The sequence below is a fragment of the Palaemon carinicauda genome, chromosome 43 (assembly GCF_036898095.1).
Source record: "Palaemon carinicauda isolate YSFRI2023 chromosome 43, ASM3689809v2, whole genome shotgun sequence".
NCBI lineage: Eukaryota > Metazoa > Arthropoda > Malacostraca > Decapoda > Palaemonidae > Palaemon > Palaemon carinicauda.
The window spans coordinates 44,331,059-44,353,158 of NC_090767.1; the positions used below are offsets into that span (position 1 = coordinate 44,331,059).

At 43.9% G+C, this 22,100-nt stretch overlaps 1 pseudogene; it reads left to right on the forward strand.

Moving 5' to 3' along the window:
• The first annotated feature begins 725 nt into the window (after positions 1-725).
• LOC137633825 (putative inorganic phosphate cotransporter) overlaps positions 726-22,100 on the forward strand; it is a 189,159-nt pseudogene continuing 167,784 nt past the window's right edge.

Below are 22,100 nucleotides of genomic sequence, written 5' to 3' on the forward strand. Positions count from 1 at the left end.
CCGTTATATGTTCTTTATAGATGGCATACTGGTACTTGCCCAAATAGATACACGGTTAGGTGTGCCTTGGTTTAGACTTGGCCTGTATAGGTACACTTATGAGTGTCCCACCTGGGGGAAGAAAATTTCCTGTTTGTTTATCACTGTTACCCTGTTGCTGAAGTTTGACGTTAAGGAATGCTAATTTTGTCTTTAATTTTCTATTTGGATTGATGGGTCCATGCTAACATAACCCTAACAGTTTTGTACAAATAAATTTTATTTTCTTGTTTTATGAACACTGCATATCATTCCTGTTCCTACACCAATGTGCCCCCCTTCCCCAGCCACTGTTTTTTAAGATCTCTTAAGTACCGTAACTTATCATAATTCTTTCCTCCCACACTGTGTCCTGTAATTAATTAAACAATATTTCCTTTCACCTAATGTTCTTATACTTTTACTTATGATCAGCAAGCAAAAGGGAGGAGAAGCAAACGGGTAAGTCAGGTTCTAGCTGGGTCCCCTTGCCCAGTATAAATCAAGGGGTGGTGCCCAGTACTCCGGTCTGTTAAACTGTTACTCAGGTTTTTGGGTATTCCACTGTTGTATATTTTTTGTGTAGTGAACGTCGGGTTGTGGTCGGCATTCGGACACTAGGCAGTTCGGGTGCTACCTCTGGCCACAGTCCGCAAACCACTACATAATTTTTGGTGCCCAGACCCGGGAAACACCAACCTTTAGTGATGGCATCGTCATCCAGTAAGCGCCGAAAGGCTAAGAAGAGCCTGAGCCGGGATGTGACGAGTCTTATCCAGATTGTCAGTGACCTGGCAACTCAGGTCAAGTCCCTGACACTTGAAGTAGCGGCCCTGAAGAGTGTGGAGCCGTCACCAATGTGCCACGTTGCCACTGGGGTCACGACTACAGTGACCACCAATGCTCCTGCTACATCCCCAGCTTGGCCAAATTACAATGGTCTGGCAATTCCAGTGACTGGAGCAGAGCCACTGATTGGAGGACTCCAGCCCCCTCCAGGGGTCACATCATTAATCCCCCCTGTACCAGGCTTCTGGGAGTCTCCTGTCCCAAGTGGACTGCTTGCTTCCTCGCCTGTTCTGGCAACTAACTCTGTTAGTCCACCAGAGCCTGCAGCCAGTAGACTAGGGGAGCAGTTCCTGGACAATCTAGTTGAAGCCAGTAGGCCAGAAAAGGCTCCAGCAGCTACCGCTGAGGCAGTTCTTGCCCAGACAGGAGCTATCCCAAAGCGGAAACGCCAGGCCAAGGAAAGAGCTAGACCAGCCATACCTGAAATGACATCTTCATCACAGGAGTCTACCAGTGAAGATTCTGGTAGTGACCCTTCTAGCTCCTGTCTCAGTGTCATCTCAGAAGACACTGTCTCCACCGACCATGTCCAGTCCCTCCAGACAGAACGCAGTCTGTCTGATCTTATCAAGGTTCTAGACTCCAGGAGGAACCCCAAGCCTGGAATCTTCCAGCTGGAAACTGACCAGAGTTTTGCCCGATTCCTGAGGGATTTCGAGGCCTACTGTGCCAGTAAGTATACCGCAGGAAGCTCTGGTCGATGGACTGTTGATCTCGGGAAATTTCTGAAGGGAGAAATTCATGAGGTGTTCTCAGCCATGGGGTCCCGAGGTCTCATACCCCGACATGAAGGAACGCCTCCTCGACTGGTGCCGAGAAGCCCGAGAGAGGCGTGATGCGGGCAGGAAGGCCCGGTTCAGCAGTGCTACCTGTGGCGAGGGCGAACTGCTGAAAATCTACGCCGTCCGGTTAGCCTCCCTGTACAAGTCTGCCTATCCTCGCCGTAGTTTGGACCGGAGGGAGCTTAGGCGGAAGCTCCTCAGAACTATTCCGAGCAGAGCTGCGAGTTGGCTGGAACAGTCTCTGGCCACCATTAATGTCTCCGCTGGCCGTCAGGCCACTTGGCAGGATGTTCTACACCTGTTGAGTGTTCTCGACGAGGCATCCCGTCAGCGAAGCCAGAAGGCAGAGGATTTGGCCATCAGTCGTGTGGGACAGTCATGGCACGGCTCATATGCCGACAGGGTTGCCATGGCTGCCCCCAGCCGTGCACCTGGACCTGACAGAGCGTATTTACGCACTCCTCCTCGACCGGTCCCCAAACCTGCACCTGTGGAAGTGCGCCTGCCACCATCGCGCACCCCGGATAGATCTCCCCAATTCCAGAGGAGGTACTGTGCCTGGTGCCGAAAACCAGGGCACTTGGTGGACGAGTGTCGCAGACGCCTCAACCTCTGCCTACGTTGTGGCTCGTCCAACCATCATGTGGCACAGTGTGGACAACAGGCGCCGGTTATGAGCAGATCACCTGTCCAGAACACAGCTAATGCCCACAGCCCTGGGAGGGAGACTACCTCTGTCCAGACTCCTTCAAGGTGGAGAGCAGTACCGGTGAATGCTACTCCGACCCCGTCATCCTATTCTGGATCAACCAGTAGCCAGGAGACCCGAAGTGGGAGCGAGTCCAGTGCTCCTTCTCGGACTGTGGGGAAGAAGAAGAAGAAGAGCAAGAAGGCAAAGCCCAGGAAGTCAAGAACTGAGGAGTATCATAGGGCTTTAAACACCAGGCCTTCGGTGTAGATGGGGCTACATCGAAGGAGGGTGTGAGTGCTAGGGTGCATGCTCCTAGTATTCCGGCGGCAGCCTCGGAAATCTCGATTTCCAAGGTTACCCCTCAACCTGAAAAAGTCATTGCACCTCCAATGGCTCTTTCAGGATTGGCCTGTGATAACCTGTCCTCGACACAGTCCAGAGCTTCTCCAACTGACTCCTCCAGGGAGAAAGCAGAAACTGAGGCTGTATTGAAAACCCTTCGTAGGGTTAACCTGGCGCAGTTGGCTCCTGTACCACTCATGGTTGTCCCAGTGACCATGTCTGAGTTTCCATCGGGAGCGTTGGATGCTCTCATTGACTCCGGAGCTGAGGTCAACCTCCTGTCATCGAGAGTAGTACAGGATTACCAGCTGCAGATGGTACCCAACACCATTGGACTGAAGGGTTTAGGGCAAATAGGACCTAAGACCCTAGGTACTGTACTGTTGACCCCTATACTGCATGGAATGACATTCGCCCCGGGTGTGTTCCATGTAGTGCCTTGAGGAACTATGGCTGAGCACGTAGTGCTTGGTTACCAGTTCTTGAGAGCAAATGGGGTGATAGTTGACGGAGCCCGAAATCGGCTGAGCGTTGGCAGTACTCCCCAAGAGCCTCTTTGGGAGTATTATGTCCCGATACGTGGAGCCTATTGTCAGCAAGTGCTTTATGCACTTGATGTCCACGCAACCGATTCAATGAAGATTGCCAGTATTGAGCCAGTACTTGTTCCAGTTAGTGTTAACTTTCCTAAGGGACTTGACACGTCTTTTAGGTGCCCTGCTTGTCCGACCAACTGTTGGCCGGAAATGTATTATGATGGCGACATCATAACCCCCGGTCTGTCAAGGAAAGTTACAGCAATTCCTGGCATCCTCGAACTGAAAGATGGAAAAGCCTCAGTTTTAATCAAGGGTTCATCTGAAGAAACTGCCAAGACCAAGAAGGGCGATCTCTTGGGGAAAGTGTTCACCATGGTAATGGTGGATGCTCCTCTATCCTGCCTGATAGCGCAGGAGTGTGACCTGACTCCTGAACCGAGCGTATTGGAAGAGATAGACAATCTGTCATCTCCGACGAACTGGACTCTTCTCAGAAGGACCAGTTTTGTCAAATGCTTCGACGTCATCTTCCAGTCATCAGTACTGGTGATGATGATGTGGGAGAGTGCTCAAGCACACCAATACGCATCCACCTGTATGACGAGACGCCCATTTATCAGAGAGTTCGACGGTTTGCCAAACCCGTCGCTGACGCCATCGAGGAACAGTGCAAGGAGTTGCATGAACTGGGTATTATTGAACCCAGCATCTCTCCTTGGTCTTCACCCATTGTTCCAGTCCGAAAAAAGAACAATAGTATACGGTTGTGTGTGGACTACCGTAGACTGAATAAGGTGACTGTCTCTGATAAGTTCCTGATGCCTAACATGGCCGACTCTGTATTTGGACTTCAAGGAGTCAAATACTTTACAACCCTTGACCTGGTTCGTGGATACTACCAGTTACCGTTGGCAGAGGACAGTAAGGAATACACGGCTTTCTCTACTGCCTTTGGACACTGGCAGTTCAGACGCTTATCGTTTGGACTGAAAAATGCACCTGCAGTGTTCCAGAGAGAAATGCAGAGTATTCTCCAAGAGTTCCCGAAAGCCAAGGTGGTTATCTACATTGACGACATATTGATACTTGGGTCTTCTTTCGAGGAACACCTGAAACTGGTAGAACGAGTTTTGGCTACTCTCTAGAAGCACGGACCCAAGATAAAACTCGGGAAGTGTTCTTGGGTTCAAGCCGAGGTCCAGTATCTTGGTCATCTGGTTGGACGTTCTGGTATGCGTAAGCTACCAGAATACATACAGAAAGTGGAAGACTTCCCTAAACCGACCACTGTGCATGAGCTACGGGGATTCCTGGGACTGGTCAACTTCCAAAGGAAGTTTATCCCCATGTGCTCACAGATAGCCAAACCATTATCTGCGAAGACTGGAGGACGAAAATCTCAAGGAACTAGGAAACTGAAGCGGACTGCAGAAATGGACAGTGCCTTTGTGCGCTTGAAGGAACTGATCAAAGAGGACATTATGTTGTCATACCCTGACTACTCCGCTGATGCTAAACCCTTGGAGTTGTTTGTTGACGCTTCGGGTGAAGGTGCTGGTGCTTGTCTGTGCCAGGAGTCCTTGGAGCATCCAGGGGAGCGTCGGGTGATAGCGTACGACTCCATGACTTTCCTTGACTGCGAGACCCGTTACTCTACCATTGAGCGTGAGTTGGCTGCTCTGCGATGGGGAGTGAAAACCTTCAGGGCCTTCCTTTATGGTCAGTTCTTCGTGATCCATTTTGATCACCGTCCCCTGATGTACCTTCATGACATGAAGATGGTGGACAGTCGTCTAGCACGGACACTGGAGGACCTGTCCGAATTTAACTTTATTGTTAATTACTGTCCAGGAGATCAGAATGCCGCTGCTGACTGGTTATCCCGCTGGCCCGCATTGACTGACTATCTGTTAGCTACTGAACCCAGCACTCCGAAGTTGCCTACTGGACTGGCCTTGTATAAGGAGGTTTGTGGTGGTCCAGATTCTCTCATCGAATCCTTGGAGCTAGTCGTGAACTGCTGGACAGAAGGGTCAGGTGTCGCACCCGACTCTCCGCTGAAGGGAGCCAAGCTCCGGGATGCCTTAGTTCAGCATTTTCTGAAAGACACCGGTTGACTAGGCTTCAAACTGGACAAGACCAGCAGGAACAGGATCAAGGCAATGAGATTACCAGGTACAGTCCCAGCTCTGGAGTTGCTATTGGCAGCATCAAAGTTATTGAACCTGGAAATCTGGGTCCATTGGGGTCCCACTTGTCCCGTAGTCTATCGTGATCCATCCGTGACTGAGCCTCAGTGTGTGCATCTTCAGTGTCTGTCTGGAGTGCATTTTAATCCTCTGATTGAGCTCCGCAATTACGTCCCTCCAACTGACGTGATTCTGGGCCATAAGGCGGAGGTAAAATCTCGTGTTCGTGACGCTGAGGGCTTGATCACTGATGATCAGGAAGCGCCGGAGGATTGTCCTGTAATCCAGTACGTGACAGAAAAGGCACCTCGTCAGTCCAGTTGTACCCATGTGTCTCAACACTCGGCAGTAGGTATAGTAATGATGCAGGAGACCTTATTTTGTGCTCTTGTTGATACAGGAGCACAGGTTTGTCTAGTAAGTGAGTCTGTACTGAGCCAACTTGGCATAGAGTACCAGGTACTGTCAGGAGAACAGCTAGAGGGGTTGACTGGTTTCTGCACCAGCATTCTAGGCTACGTCCAGTTAGAGGTGAAGTGTCCTTCTGGGTGGGGGCTACCGCTGTTTAACTATGCGGTGGTACCTGCCAAAGACATTAACTTTTGTTATGTTCTTGGTAGGAATATACTGGACGCAGCCTACCTGACACTGGATTCACCCCGAGAACAGTTGGTGTACGAGCACACTACTGTTCTTCAGTTGTCTCCCAAGGTACTCTCAGTCTCCTCCCTGCATACCGAGACCACTGTTATGAAGGTAACTGATCCTGAATCTGATCAGGGAGTGTTTTCTGGAAATGCTCTTCTGTCCTTCAGTCAGGTGTCCAAGATCCAAGGAGATCATCGACAGATTCAATCTGTCATTAAGATGATCTACTCTGGGGTTCCTGCATCTCGAGTTCCACGCTCCTGTCTACCCTATAGAAGATGTTGGTCAAACCTGGAAGTTCACCAGGGTTTGCTAGTGAAGCGGAACCCAGACGGCTCAGTAGTCCCAGTAGTCACCTTCAATGTCCTGATTGACCTAGTTGCCGAGACACACCTCCAGAATGCTCACTGGGGGATCGGAAAAATGATTGCAATGCTCCGTCGACTCGTCTGGCACAGATCTTTAATTAATGTAATCAGAGATATGTGCCGGACGTGTTGGGAATGTCAGACTTGTAAGGTCTCAAGGGAGGTGGTTGCCCCTCCGACCTTGAAAATAGTGACCTCTTCTCCCTTTGAATTGGTTGCTATGGATCTTGTGAGTCTCCCAACAACCAGTACTGGTTTTATTGGGTGTCTGATGGTAGTCGACCATTATTCCAAGTGGGTAACGGCAGTACCCATAAGGAATAAGAAGAGCAGTACGATATGCCAGGCGCTTGAAGACCGAGTTTTTCCTGTTATTCCTCGTGTTCCAGTCCGGATATTGACTGATAACGGCCCTGAGTTTATTTCCCAGGAATTTACTGAGTTGTTGGAGCGGTATAATGTTGTACATGTGAAAACAACTCCGTATAAACCCTCTAGTAACGGTGCAGTGGAGCGAGTGAATCGTACCATTGGTGAGTTACTGAGGGTGATTTCTGGGGAATCTCGGAAATGGGACCAGTTCTTATCCCGAGCAGTTCTCAGCTACAACCATTCCCACCACACTGAGATTGGCTGTACACCAGCTGAGAACATACTGACGGGTGCTCACGATGTTGATAGTATCCCGTTGCTATCAGCAGAAACGAGAGACCCATGGGCGGAAGGACATCCTCGGTACAAACCGTTTAAAAAGGGTTCTCTGGTGCTTAAGAAGGTGCACCTGTTGGGACACCTTCTGACGAACAAGCTCATCCCTAGGTTTGAGGGGGTATTCCGTGTTACTAAGGTACACGAGAATAAGGTCACCTATGAGCTGCAGAGACTGCCTGATGGTGAACTGGTAAAAGCTCACCATATCCAGTTAAAGGCCTGGTTTGAACCTCCAGTTTATCTTAGGAGGCACTTTCTCTGGTATCCGAAGGGTCCTGATCCTGTTACAGAGACTCTGAGTAGTCCAGAACTCATGGATGATAGTCCTTTTTCTTCTGAAGTCTCTGAGAGTTCTAGTTCTAGTAGTGATGGCGACTCCTATGGAGTAGCTGCAGTAGTGGCGTCCTACCTTCTGTCTCGAGATTGTAACAAGTCCCGACGACAGAAGAAAAGTCACCATCCTACTAGGGCTACTACTCAGCCTAAGCCCATTCTTAAGCCAGCTAGGACTTACGAGAGAAAGAAAGCACTGGATGCTTGGTTATATCCTCCGGAAAATTGTGATGAGACTCCTGTGTTAAAGCCTGAATCGTTTCGAGATCATTTGGTCCTCCAACTATGGGAGAACAGCCCCACTGGAATGTGTAAAACCCCTATTTTGTCTCCCGAGTCAGTGGTTCACTGTCCTGTTCCTGAATTGCCAACGCCCCAGTTCTTAGCTTCTTCTTTCCAAGAGGAAGGTATCGTTCATCCTCTGGGGAGTTGGGAATTCTGGGAAGTTTCCAGTATTCCATTATTGGAACTACCTCCTGGATTTTCCAAGAGTTCCAGTCCAGATTGGTCAAGACCTGCTACTTTAGAAAGCCCTGTTTCTGAATCGGCAGTGTCTAATTATCCTGATAATGACTTTCTTGGTTTATTGCCACCCGATTGTGACGACCGACTGTCGCCTGAAGATCCCACCTTTAGTGGATTTAGTCCCCCATGGACTAGGTCAAAGGGTCCTGTTCTTGACCTACCTTTAGTTCAGTCTCGAGTCCTGGAGTGGAGACCTCGTCTCACTGACCAGACGAATATTATAGAGAGGGAACCATCCTCCATTCCTAAGTCACCTCAGAATTTAAACCCTTTCCTACATTCTGATGGTGGATTAAAATACCGGTCAGAGCTCGAGGCTGAAGTGGCACAGTCAGGTATATCTAACCTGAACGTTACAACACTGTTTGGGTTGCCCGAAACACAATGTTGCCCCGAGTCATCGCCTGATTTTTCGGGATTTTTATTGTCCTCTTCTGAGTCTACGGATTCTGTTTCTGGTTTACCTCAAAGTGTGTCGATCACCCGCAGATACCAACTCTTATGCGAGGTTATCGATCGATTAAAGACACCCAGCCTGTATCTGGAGAGTTGCCGGCTTAGCCTGTCTCCTGTGCTGCGAGAAATTAATATGGCTCGCCAGCAGATTGCTGAATCCTGGCGCATGTCCCGAGACAGAATTTTGAGACTCAGAAGAAGAACTATAAGTCTCCCACTGAATTAATTTTTGCAGTTTTTTAAGAAAGTTTTGATAATAATTATCTTTTTTTGTTCTTATTAGTCATATTGTAATTCCCACTTTGGGTATTTGAAAGGCTGAGAAAGGGACACGTGATGTGAGGAAATCTTCATTTAGTCATGGTTTCTGTAACTGTTCCATTTATTGTTGTACTGAAAATTGACCTTGGCCGTGACAGTTATAATGAATTCAATAAATTTTTATTATCATGTAATAATCCAAAATCAATGAGTTTTGTATGCTTTTAAATTGATTTTGGACTGCAATGAATGTAATTTTTTTCTTTATAGATCCTGAATGTAATTTTTTTCTTTATAGATCCTGAATGTACAGTTTTCCTGCAATGCCCAAATTTTGTAAATAATGAAATTTATTATGTTGTTTGTTATTGGAGTATTGTTGGGAGGAATAGACGATAATCTAAATTTTGTGTTTTTAAATATTTAACTTAGCCGGTGAATATATAATAGCTGCAACTCTGCGGCTCGACAGAAAACACACTCAAAAAACTCGCGAGCGATCGCTATGAAGGTTGCGGGTGTGCCCACTAGCGCCAACTGTCGGCCAGATACCACTCTTGCATGTAAACAAACCCTTCAATTCTTCTCTGTCGACGTTGACGACAAGACGTATTCATACTCGCTGTAGAACCTGGAGTTTTCTCAACATATTTGGTGAAGTACTTCATTTTGGTTTGAGCTTTCGCAGTGTAGGTGTTTTTTCCTCAACATAAACTCTTGAACTCTTTATTGAATCAGATTATTTGTTGATGACTTGGATTGTTTTTGGAATTTTCTTTGACTAATTCAAAATGGCTGACCCTTCTCAAGTACCTAGATTTCGAAAGTGTAATGCTAGGGACTGTAATAGGCGTCTTCCAAAGGCTTCTCTCGACCCACATACTGTTTGTTCCAATTGTCGGGGTAAAACCTGTCAATTGGGAGATCGGTGTGAGGAATGCGTGGGCCTTTCGGAATTCGATTGGCTCGAATACGATAAATATGCACGTAGGCTAGAGAGAGATAGGGTAAGGAGGAGTTCATCTAGGTCTGTAGATTTTTCCTCTCCACATGCCCCTGAACCTAATCCTTCCCCTGTAGTGGTTGTTCCTAACCCCCCTTCTAGCACTCAGGAACCATCTATGCAAGACATGTTACGTGCTATTCATGCCTTGGGGGAAAGAGTTGAAGCGTTAGCAACTGATCGTAATGTGGAGGATTAATTTTATTTTAATTTATTTTTTTTGTTTGCCAGATGTTGAGAGAGAGAGAGAGAGAGAGAGAGAGAGAGAGAGAGAGAGAGAGAGAGAGAGAGAGAGAGAGAGAGAGAAAGGAGTGAGAGTGCCTGGAATAGCCCTATTGTCCCTGTACGAAAGCCTAATGGAAGTTTACGTATGTGCATTGATTATAGGAAGGTGAATGAGGTGACTGTTAAAGAACGTTTTCCAATGAATGTGGTGTCTGATTGTGTTTATAAGATGCATGGAATGAAAGTTTTTACTAAATTAGATTTAGTTAGGGGCTATTACCAGATGCCTCTGGCAGAGGGGAGCAGGCCCATTACGGCATTTTCAAGTAGAAATTGTCATTATCAGTTTAAAAGGTTGAGTTTTGGTCTTGCTAATGCGCCTGCTGCCTTCCAAAGAGCGATGAATGTTGTAATGGCTGGTTTCGATCGACAGAAGGTGACTGTTTTTATAGATGATATTCTGATTGCGAGCGAGACTGTTGAGGAAGATATGCGGTTGCTTGAGGCAGTGTTGAGGCGGTTAATTGAAGTTGGTGTGAAAATTAAGCTTGAGAAGTGTACATGGTTGTCCAGGGAGGTGGAATTTCTTGGGCATGTAGTGGGTGAATCTGGTATAAGGAAGAGTGACAAGTTTGTGAATAAGGTGCGGTGAGTTGCGAGGTTTTCTTGGTTTGGTTGAGTTTGGGCGCAAGTTTGTTAGAGATTGTTCAGGTATAGGGAAGCCTTTGAATGAATGGACGGGTAAAAGGAATAGTACAAAATTAAAATGGGATGATCGGATGATAGAAGCGTTTGAAAGGTTGAAGGAAGAGGCCGCGAAAGACGTCACTTTGGCATTTCCAGACTACAGTGAAAATGCGAATATGCTAGAGTTGTATACAGATGCGAGTGGGGTTAGTATGGGTGGTTGTTTGGTTCAAATGCAGAGAGTAAATGGAGAAGAGCAATTGAGAGTAATAGCGTATGTTAGTAAAGCATTTAATAAAGCTGAGCGTAAGTATTCGACGATTGACAGGGAATTGGCTGCAATACGATTTTGTGTGAAAGCATTGAAAGTATTTTTGTATGGTGTAAAATTCAATGTGCGTACTGACCATCAGCCCCTAGTGTACATGATAAGGAAAGAGTGTGTGAATGCAAGGGTTGCTAGGACCATAGAGGATTTGAATGAATTTGATTTTAGGTTAGAATATGTACCGGGAAATAAGAATGTGATAGCGGATGCGATGTCGAGGATGCATGGGAGGATGGAAGATAAAGAGAGTAATCAGAATTCTGAAAGGTTGCCTGAAGGTTTAGTTGTGGAGCAGAGTTGTGAAGGGCAAGATATGGTATATAAGTGTATCCAAATGGGTTTAAGTAAGTTAATACAAGAGGGGTTAAATACGGAAATACCGGGTAGCGTAAGCGAGCTTAAAAGAAGGGTGATGAATGAAGTGTCAAAAGAAATGGTATATGAGGAGGAGAGTAGTGTACTAGAAGGGGAAGTATTATCAAAGATATTAATGGTGGTAAGTATGTTGTATGGTGTAACTGTGTATTTGTATTTTGGATGGAATCGACCGATGGAATATAGGGCATGTAAGGAGAATGATAGGGAATATATTTTGAGGATTCAATGTAAGGAGGAATGTTGCAAATTGTTGAGTGAGAAGGATAATGGTGCAAGTGACCTTAATCTAAGATATGGGGGTATAGAGGACAGTGAACACTATGATGAACATATTGGTGAAGTGAGTGACAGAATTGAAAGGAGAGTAAATGTATGTATGCATGGTGTAAAAGGAAGGATGATGACGTATGTGAATATAAATGAGAATGAATATTGTAGTTTAATTGATACGGGTGCTCAAGTGTCATTAGTAAATGAGTCGGTTATCAGGGAAATTGAGAGGTACAATTGGGAAGTGAAAAGACAGTGTACGAGTGTGAGAATTCATGGAATAGGTCAGGGAAGTTTACTTGTTTGGGAAGAAGTGAGGTTGAAAGTGAAACTAGGGAGTATGGAAGTTGAACATAATTTTATTGTAATGGGAGAGAATGAAATGCCTAGTTGTTTTTTGATGGGAATAGATTTTTTGAGGTTGCACCATGTGTCAGTTGATGTTGGTAAGGGTTTGCTTTCAAAGAATGGCTGTAAGGTAATAGTAATTGAGGATAATAGTGTATTCATGGCGAATTTTGTTGGCATGATTGATATTGCAAAGAGTGAAGATGATTTGTTAAGCAAAGAAGAGGTGGAAGAAATGCAAGGTGAATGTTTCGAAATAAATAGGTTACGTGAATGTATTTTAAATGGTATTAGGGTGGAAGAATGGCCGTGTGATTTGGAAGCGTATAAGAAAGTTGTTAAAAGATTTATTGTTTGTAAGAATATTGTGTATTTTTTGCATAGGGGAATGGATGAAGATATATATGTTCCTGTGTTTCCAATGCATGCAGCTGTAAGTATGTGTATGGTAGTGCATGACAGGTATGGGCATATGGGGAAGAATAAATTGTGGGAATGCATGCGAGAGAGGTTGTTTACGCCTGGGTTGAGTCAAATTTGTAGGGATGTAGCGACTACTTGTGAGGATTGTCAGAAGGGAAAGTATCAGAGCATGCATGCAAGTCCGCCTGTTCTGAGATTACGTATGAAAGAGCCATTTGAGATGTTTGTGATTGATTGTGTTTCGTTGCCTGTGACTGCGAGAAGACATGTGGGAATGATTGTCATGGTCGATCATATGAGCAAGTTTGCATATGCAGTACCCATCAAGAATAAAAGAAGTGAGACTGTAGCGAGAATGGTAAGTCAAGTGATGTTGCCGATGAGTGTGTGCAAGCCTGCGAAAATGTTAAGTGACAATGGTCCGGAGTTTGTTGGATGGGAGTTTGAGCAGATGTTAAGAGAATGGGGCATTGAACATGTGTATTCGACTCCGTATATGCCAAGTGCGAATGGGTTAGCTGAAAGGACTGTAAGAACCTTAACAGAAATTTTGCGGATGATGAGTACATGTGATAATGATTGGGATTTATATGTTGGGCGTGCGTTGTGGGCGTATAATGCGACGGTGCACAAGAGTACTGGTATGTCTCCGTGTAAGTTTGTGTTGAATTTTGAAAAGATAGTAAGACCGAGATTGAGTGTGTCCGAGAATGATAGAGATGTTTGGAAGAAAGCAAATGAGAGATTTGAAAGCTACAAAGTGGGAGAGAAAGTGTTAAAAGAAGTAATTGAAAAAGGAAGAATGAATGTCAATAAGGTACGTGATAAGTTTGAAGGTCCATATGAGGTGTTAGATGTTGGTTCTAGTGGGTTGAGTTATGTTTTAGGTAAAGTAAGTGTGGATGGTAGTGTGGAAAAGGTTAGGGCACACCACAATCAGTTGCGAAAATGGAAGGAGGTACCAAGATATATTCAGGAGAATGGTATGAATAAATGGCTGAAAACGAACAAGTATGAACCGAGTATGTGTGAGGCATTAGGTTTAGAAGATAAGCAATTGGTGTTAGTAGAGTATGGAAGGAAAAAGAAGTCTGAGAATTTTACTGGGGATAAAAGGCGGGAAAATTTTGTAGTTGTAGGCGGGAATCAGAATAAGCAGGACAAGGGTGTAAATGTACAGGTGAGTATGGAAGATAAATGTATTAATACAGATGAAACTTGGATGAGTATGAATGATACTTATAGTGTGTGTGGTTTTTCGTTAGATGAGGCAAGAGAACGTATGACGGACACGAGAATGAAAGATAGGAGAATGATGAGCAGTATGAATGATTCTTTTGTTAAAGTAGAAAATGGTTTAGATGTAATGGATGAATTGTTGACAGAAATTAGTGGGATTTTCGGGCCAGATGAAACCGAGGTAGATGAAATAGTGAATGATATCTTAGACGAGCAGAACATAGACAGAAATAGTAATAGTACGTTGAATGAAAACGACATGGAAGAAGTGAATGAGAGAGTGCAGGTATATGAAGGCCCAGTTACCCGAAGCCGAGGCCCTGTTCCTGATTGCGACTGGGTAATGAAAAAATAGGTAAGTGTTGTGTGAGGATTTGGCAAAGTAAGGGGGGAGGAATGTGGAGGATTAATTTTATTTTAATTTATTTTTTGTTTGCCAAATCAAGAGAGAGAGAGAGAAAGAGAGAAAGAGAGAGAGAGAGAGAGAGAGAGAGAGAGAGAGAGAGAGAGAGAGAGAGAGAGAGAGAGAGAGAGAGAGAGAGTGTGAGTGTGAGTGTGTTTATTTAAGTTGTCAGAGAGAGAGAGAGAGAGAAAGTGTTTACAGTATTGGCTTTAGTTTTGTCACAGAGAGAGAGAGAGAGAGAGAGAGAGAGTGTGTGAGTGAGTGAGTGAGTGTTTATTTACTTAAGTTTTGTCAAACCGCAAGAGAGAGTAAGTGTTTATTTGCATAGTTTTGTGAGAGAGAGAGAGAGAGAGAGAGAGAGAAAGAGAGAGAGAGAGAGAGAGAGAGAGTTGTTTTAGTATTGTTAAATCGAGACATTTTATTTGCTTTAGCTTTGTTAGATCGCGCGTGCGCAAGAGAGTAGGCTATGTGTGGTTGTGTGTGCGTGTGTTTGTGTGTCCGCGGTGCGCGCCGAAGAAAAAGGGTAATTAGCGAATGATTGTTTGAAGTTGGAAAGATTGTTGGTATAATTGAGGTTGTTTGTTTACCTTTTTAGCTAGGATAGGGTGGTGATGAATGTCTTGGGCGAAAGCATTAGATCTCGAACGATAGAAGGAGTCGGTTTTGCATTTTTTTTGTTCTTCGAAAGCCGGCTGTGAAGCTTTTTTTTTATGTTCTGAGTAAGTACTGTTTTTATTCATTTTTGTTAGGCGCGTTCGTGAATGATAGAAAGTTTATTGTTTATCTTTGATTATAGTACGATAGTTTAGTTTAGTTAGGAGTGTTCATAAGTGTTTTTCTTTTTTATTTTGGCAGGCCGCGATTCCTCCTTTGGAGAGACCGAATTTAGAAAGTGGATTTGTTGTTGATGACCTGGCCTGTACTTAATATTGTTTGGACTGCTCATTTGACTGCACAACCGTTGATGACCTGGCCTGTTATTTGAGATTCCGATTGATGATGATGATGATGATGATTATAATGATGATGATGACCACCTTTAATGTTATTGGACAGTCAAATTGACTGCAGTGATTGTTTGCCAGGGATTTGTGGCAATTGGCGATAAGGACTGAGTTGCCAGTGTGGGGAGTTTGTGGACAACGGTGGCCACACACGTATATGAAATATTAAGAGGTTTCTTTTATGTTTAGTTTGAAGCTTTGAATATTTTTGCTGGGTTGTGGTATATGATTGGGTTTAGTATTAACTGATTTATTTTAGTGTTTAAGTGTTTTTTGTTACTGTGTGGGGACTGTTGGTGTTGGATTCGTAAAGGTTTTGTGATTGGTGAGTTCTGTGTACCCACACACACCGCTATAATATAAATATAAAAGTGTTATTTTGTCTGTTTTTGTGTTAAGTTTGTTTAATGTATGATTTTTGTTTTGGTTGCGGTGAATATAGTTTTAAGGTTATGTTTTGTTTGTTTTTCCCTTCGTGCAATAGTCCAGTTTAAAGTAAAGTAAGGGGAAAGTTTGTGTTGTGGGATATTTTGGAAGAAGAGTGATCAAAGGTGTGGGGGTTTGTTTTTGTTGACATCCCGCTACAGAAGGAGTCGGTTGTTATTTTTTTTGTTCTTCGAAAGCCGACTGTTTAGTGTTTTTTTTATATTCTGAGTAAGTACTGTTTTTATTTATTTTTGTTAGGCGCGTTCATGAGTGATAGAAAGTTTATTATTTATCTTTGATTATAGTACGATAGTTTAGTTAGTTAGGAGTTTTCGTAAGCGTTTTTTTTCTTTTTTATTGCAGGCCGTAATTCCTCCTTTAGGCTCCTTTAAACTCCTTGGAGGTTTAGTTTGGCCTGGAAGGTGGTGTTTGCCAGCCGTGTGCTTTGTATGAATAGCTTGATGATGACGACCTGGACCGTACAATGAACATAGTTAGACTGCGGATATTTATATAAATAGAGAATTTGAGCGTTGACGACCCGGCTGGAAATAGATTTATTCCTTATGATGATGATGATGATGACATAATGATGATGAACACCGATAATGTGAATGGACAGTCGAATTGACTCTAGTTATTGTTTGCCTGGAAGTTGTGGCAATTGGCTACAAGGATTGTTGCCAGTGTGTGGAGTCTGTGGACTACGGTTACCACACAACTTATATATTTAATATTTTGGCGTTCTCGCTTATGTTGGTGTTAGATGTGATTTATTTCTGGGTTGTGGTATACGATTGGGTTTAATATTAAGTTATTTATTTTAGTGTGTGGGTAAGTGTTTTTCGGTACTGTGTGTGGGTAAGTGTTTTTCGGTACTGTGTGTGGGTAAGTGTTTTTCGGTACTGTATGTGGACTGACGGTGTTGGGTTTATGTAAAGGATACTATTTTTTTTCGATTATTGGTGAGTTCTGTGTACCCACACACACAGCTATAATATATAAATATAAAAGTGCTATTTCTGTCTGTTTTTGTGTTAAGTTTGTTTAATGATGTGTGATTTTTGTTTTTTTTTGTTGCAGTAAATATAGTTTTAAGGTTATGTTTTGTTTGTTTTTCCCTTCGAGCAACAGTCCAGTTTGAAGTAAAGTAAGGGGAAAGTTTGTATTGTGGGATATTTTGGAAGTAGAGTGATTAAGGGTGTGGGGGTTGTTTTTGTTGACACCCCGCCACATAAATTTGGCGCCCGAATAGGGACGACTGTTGAAGGTGGGATTGAAACTGGACTGTTGGACAAGGGTAAATAGGTTTTGGAATTACTTAAAATATTAATGGTATTGAAATGGAGTTAATGGAAGAACAGTTGCATATTTTAAAGGAGGAATTGCGGTTGTCTAATGAGCGAGAGGAGAGGTTGTTGTTGGAGAATGCGAGGTTAAGTAGTGAGAATGAGGAGATGCAAAGGAAACTTAGGGAACTTCAGGGAACTGTAGAGAGAGTGGAAGAAGGTGTTGAGATGAGGATGCGAGAAAATGAGAAACGAATGGAAGCTATGATAGGGCAAGTAATGGGGATGATGAAAACTGTCATAGGTGAAGGTGCAGTCGGAGGAGTGGCTTCTGCTTCTGGTAACGGGTTGATGGTGGAAGAGGATAGGGTAAGTGATAATGGGGAAGGTAGTGATAGTGATATTGAAAGTAAAGGGCCTAGACATAGTAAGATTGGAACGAAGGGTGATAGGAAGACTGAGAAGAAAGGTAAAGATAATGTGAAGAAAGAAAAGAAGAAAGGTCAGGGTGTGAGTGAGGATGATCATGAATGGGTGAAGGTGGTAAGTAAGAAAAAGGGTAAGAAGGGAATAGTTAAAGATAGGACTTTGAGTGTAGAATTAGATTCATTGTATTCAAATGAAGAAGAAGGCAACAAGAAGGGAGTAGACAGTGAAGATAGTAGTGAGAATGAAGTAGAGGAAGTTTGTAAGACAGTGTTTATGAGAGAGGTACCTAGGTGTGAAAGTTTTAATGAACATAGCAGTAGGGATGTATATGACTTCTTTAGGGAATATGAAAAGTTTTGTCAGGCTAAGTATGGGGATAGTAAGAGAGTTTGGGCTAGGGAGTTGGGAGAATTTTTGTCAGGATATTTGTTGACGATGTATGGGGTGATAATGAGTGTAGGAGAGGTTGAGTATGAAAGTGTAAAGAAGAGGATAATTAAACAGGTAAAAAGTATGAAAGGTAGTGTTAGGTATAAGCGAAAAAATGATTTTGATGAAGCACGAATGAAGGTGGGTGAAGCAATCTCGATGTATGTATGTCGGTTAGAAACATTGGCTAGAAAGAAGTATGGGGACGAAGGAATAAATGAAAATAAGGAACTAATGAAGAAGTTTTTGGGTACAGTACCAGAGAGTGTGTGTGAGTTTATTAATTTGAAACGGAAGGAGAAAATGAGGTGGACTAGAGAGAGATTGACTTGGGATGATATTTTAGAGATAGTTGAGGATTACGAGTTGGATAGGTGTATGAAAGAAAGTAAATCTGTGAGTGTAAGAACTGGAATGGAGGAATGTGCGCCAGAATTTGGTAGTTTTAGAGATGCTGTTATGAGAGGGCCAATGAGGGCAGCTGATAGTGTAATAGATAGAAGTGTTAGGGTGAGTAATGTAGGAATACCCATGCCGAGAAATGACGGGTTTAGACAGGGAAATCAAGTTTGGAGAGATAGAAGTGCTAGTGCGCAGCAAGTTAGGTTAGGTAGTGGTATCCGTGAAGAGAGGTGTTATAGGTGTGGGAAAGTAGGACATAAAAAGAACGAGTGTAGATGGGCATTAGGAGCATGTTTCGGGTGTGGAGAGACAGGGCATCGTATTAGCGACTGTAAGAAAGAGAAAGTGGTTAAGTGTTATCGGTGTGGTATGACTGGACACATAGCGAGTGGATGCCGTAATAATCGTATGAATGTAATTTGTGGTAATTGTGGTAAGGATGGTCATTATGCTAGAATGTGCAAGGAGCCACGGGGTAAGTGTACTGAATGTGGTGCAGATGGGCATGTAGCTAGGGTTTGTAGAAAGAAGGGATCAAGTCAGCCAGGATGTTCGGGAAACTAATTACTCAGAGGGTTCAGCTGGGCGAGTCCTCGTGTGTGTGGGGAGTGAATGTGATGCATGTTCGTGAGGGTTTATTGCATGAAGATGTGATGGGAGAAAGAGCACATGATTGCATGAGTGTGAAAATGATTTTTAATGGTGTAGAGTTGGTTGGTTTGATTGATACTGGTTGTGGTGTCAATTTAATGTTTAGGAATGCATATGATAAGGTAAAAGAGGTTTGTGAATTTAAGGGATGTAAGGGTGAAGTAAAAGGTATTGGTAATTTGCGTATGCCTGTGCAAGGAAAGTTGTGGGAAAATGTTATGATTGGGGGGCTGATGATGGAGGATAATGATTTTTACGTGGTTATTATTATTATTATTAAATGCTAAGCTACAACCCTAGTTGGAAAAGCAGGATGCTATAAGCCCAGGGGCCCCAACAGGGAAAATAGCTCAGTGAGGAAAGGAAACATGGAAAAATAAAATATTTTAAGAATAGTAACAACATTTAAATAAATATTTCCTATATAAACAATAAAAACTTCAACAAAACAAGAGAAAGAGAAACTAGATACAACAGTGTGCCTGAGTGTACCCTCAAGCAAGAGAACTCTAACCCAAGACAGTGGAAGGCCATGGTACAGAGGCTATAGCACTACCCAAGACTAGAGAACAATGGTTTGATTTTGGAGTGTCCTTCTCCTAGAAGAGCTGCTTACCATAGCTAAAGAGTCTCTTCTACCCTTACCAAGAGGAAAGTAGCCACTGAACAATTACATTGCCGTAGTTAACCCCTGGGGTGAAGAAGAATTGTTTAGTAATCTCAGTGTTGTCAGGTGTATGAGGACAGAGGAGAATCTGTAAAGAATAGGCCAGACTATTCGATGTCTGTGTAGGCAAAGGGAAAGAACCGTAACCAGAGAGAAGGATCCAATATGGTACTGTCTGGCCAGTCAAAGGACCCCCTAACTTTCTAGCGGTAGTATCTCAACGGGCGGCTGAGGGAGCGAATGAGAAATATGACATACTGCTTGGGTATAAATTTCTGAAAAAATGTGGTATGATTGTACATCCAAGTGTGAATATGATTGAAATAAAGGTTAAAGGTAATATTTGTGGGGAATTTTATTTAAAGGAAGACGGCAGAGTGAGTACGAAGGTGTGGAAGGGAGTGCCATTGGTAGCAAGGGAAAGTGTAAAGTTATCGGGTAAGAAAGGTGAAGTTATTAGTGTAAAAGTTGCATGGCCGAGCAGTCTGGGAATTTCAAATAGTGACGAGGATGAATATTTAGTGGAAGGTATGGAAGCAGGTAATTTGGTGAAAACGAGTGCGTATATATATGATGGTGTTATGAATATGCAGGAACCCAAGGTGTATGTAAGGTTGTTGCCGTGTGTTAGGAGGAAGAGAGTTTGAAGTAAAGTAAGGGGAAAGTTTGTATTGTGGGATATTTTGGAAGTACGTAGAGTGATTAAGGGTGTGGGGGTTGTTTTTGTTGACATCCCGCCACATAAATCACTCTACTTCCAAAATATCCCACAATACAAACTTTCCCCTTACTTTACTTCAAACTGGACTGTTGCTCGAAGGGAAAAACAAACAAAACATAACCTTAAAACTATATTTACTGCAACAAAAAAAAACAAAAATCACACATCATTAAACAAACTTAACACAAAAACAGACAGAAATAGCACTTTTATATTTATATATTATAGCTGTGTGTGTGGGTACACAGAACTCACCAATAATCGAAAAAAAATAGTATCCTTTACATAAACCCAACACCGTCAGTCCACATACAGTACCGAAAAACACTTACCCACACACAGTACCGAAAAACACTTACCCACACACAGTACCGAAAAACACTTACCCACACACTAAAATAAATAACTTAATATTAAACCCAATCGTATACCACAACCCAGAAATAAATCACATCTAACACCAACATAAGCGAGAACGCCAAAATATTAAATATATAAGTTGTGTGGTAACTGTAGTCCACAGACTCCACACACTGGCAACAATCCTTGTAGCCAATTGCCACAACTTCCAGGCAAACAATAACTAGAGTCAATTCGACTGTCCATTCACATTATCGGTGTTCATCATCATTATGTCATCATCATCATCATCATAAGGAATAAATCTATTTCCAGCCGGGTCGTCAACGCTCAAATTCTCTATTTATATAAATATCCGCAGTCTAACTATGTTCATTGTACGGTCCAGGTCGTCATCATCAAGCTATTCATACAAAGCACACGGCTGGCAAACACCACCTTCCAGGCCAAACTAAACCTCCAAGGAGTCTAAAGGAGCCTAAAGGAGGAATAGGGTAAGGAGGAGTTCATCTAGGTCTGTAGATTTTTCCTCTCCACATGCCCCTGAACCTAATCCTTCCCCTGTAGTGGTTGTTCCTAACCCCCCTTCTAGCACTCAGGAACCATCTATGCAAGACATGTTACGTGCTATTCATGCCTTGGGGGAAAGAGTTGAAGCGTTAGCAACTGATCGTAATCAACTCATGGCTGACGTGAAGGAACTTAAGTGTCATAGTGCCACGGCGGAAAGTGGGAAAGTGATTAGTGCGCAAAGTGTTGTGAACAGTGTTGCGACCGAGGGTTCGTCTGTTCGTGCCTGTCGTTCACCTAGTCCGGGACCTCTTGCAAGCTCCCAAGCCCAGGGGAGAAGTAATGTCGTACGACTTATGGGTTCGAGAGGCCTTGATCAGCGAACAGACGTTCCCTCTATGGTATCAGGCGTATCTCTCCAAGATCGCCCCTACCATAAGACGAGAGAGCCTATTTTCTCCTCGTCTTCCGAAGGCTTTTCACGCAAGAAACCGTGGAGCAAGGTTTCTAGGCCTCTTAAACGGAAGTCGGTCCCTTCAGGACAGGTCCAACGTCCTGGATGTAGTCATTGGGACAGTTCGGACCCGTTGCAGTCATCGGATGACTGCTCGCCGCCTAAGCAAGGCAAAGTTGTGCCGTCTCAGACGCTAACCCCGTCGGTTACCGCACCTATTCCCGTGGACCCAAAATGGGTTATACTGCAGGACATGCAGTCTAAGCTTGCCTCCCTTATGGAAGACTACAATGCCGATAAGGTTTCCGTTGAGCCTAGCCGTTTATCTCATCGAGATCCTGGCCTTCAGCCACCCAAACGTTCATTTGTGCGTCCTGTTGACGCTGGTGTAGCCAAGTCACGTCAAGCAGTTGGTTTAGAACCACACTCGATGCGGTCTCGTGTGGATTTTCAGCCGCATTTGGACGTTAGGCAACTTGCTGATGCGCCTGTTGACGTTCAGGACGTTCGCCAACCATCGGAGTTGACTTGTTTTGACGCTGAGCGTCAACATCCGCAGTCTAGAGTTGTTTTGACTGCTCAGGCTAGGCGGTCTAAGCAGTCTCGGGTGGACGCTGTGCATCCTCACGCACCTGTTGTTGTTGACAGTTCACAGACTGTCAAGTAGTTACAGGACGCTGCGTCCTGGTCCGCCACTTATGCACCAGTGCGGGTGGACGCTGCATGTCAAGCATTGCCAACC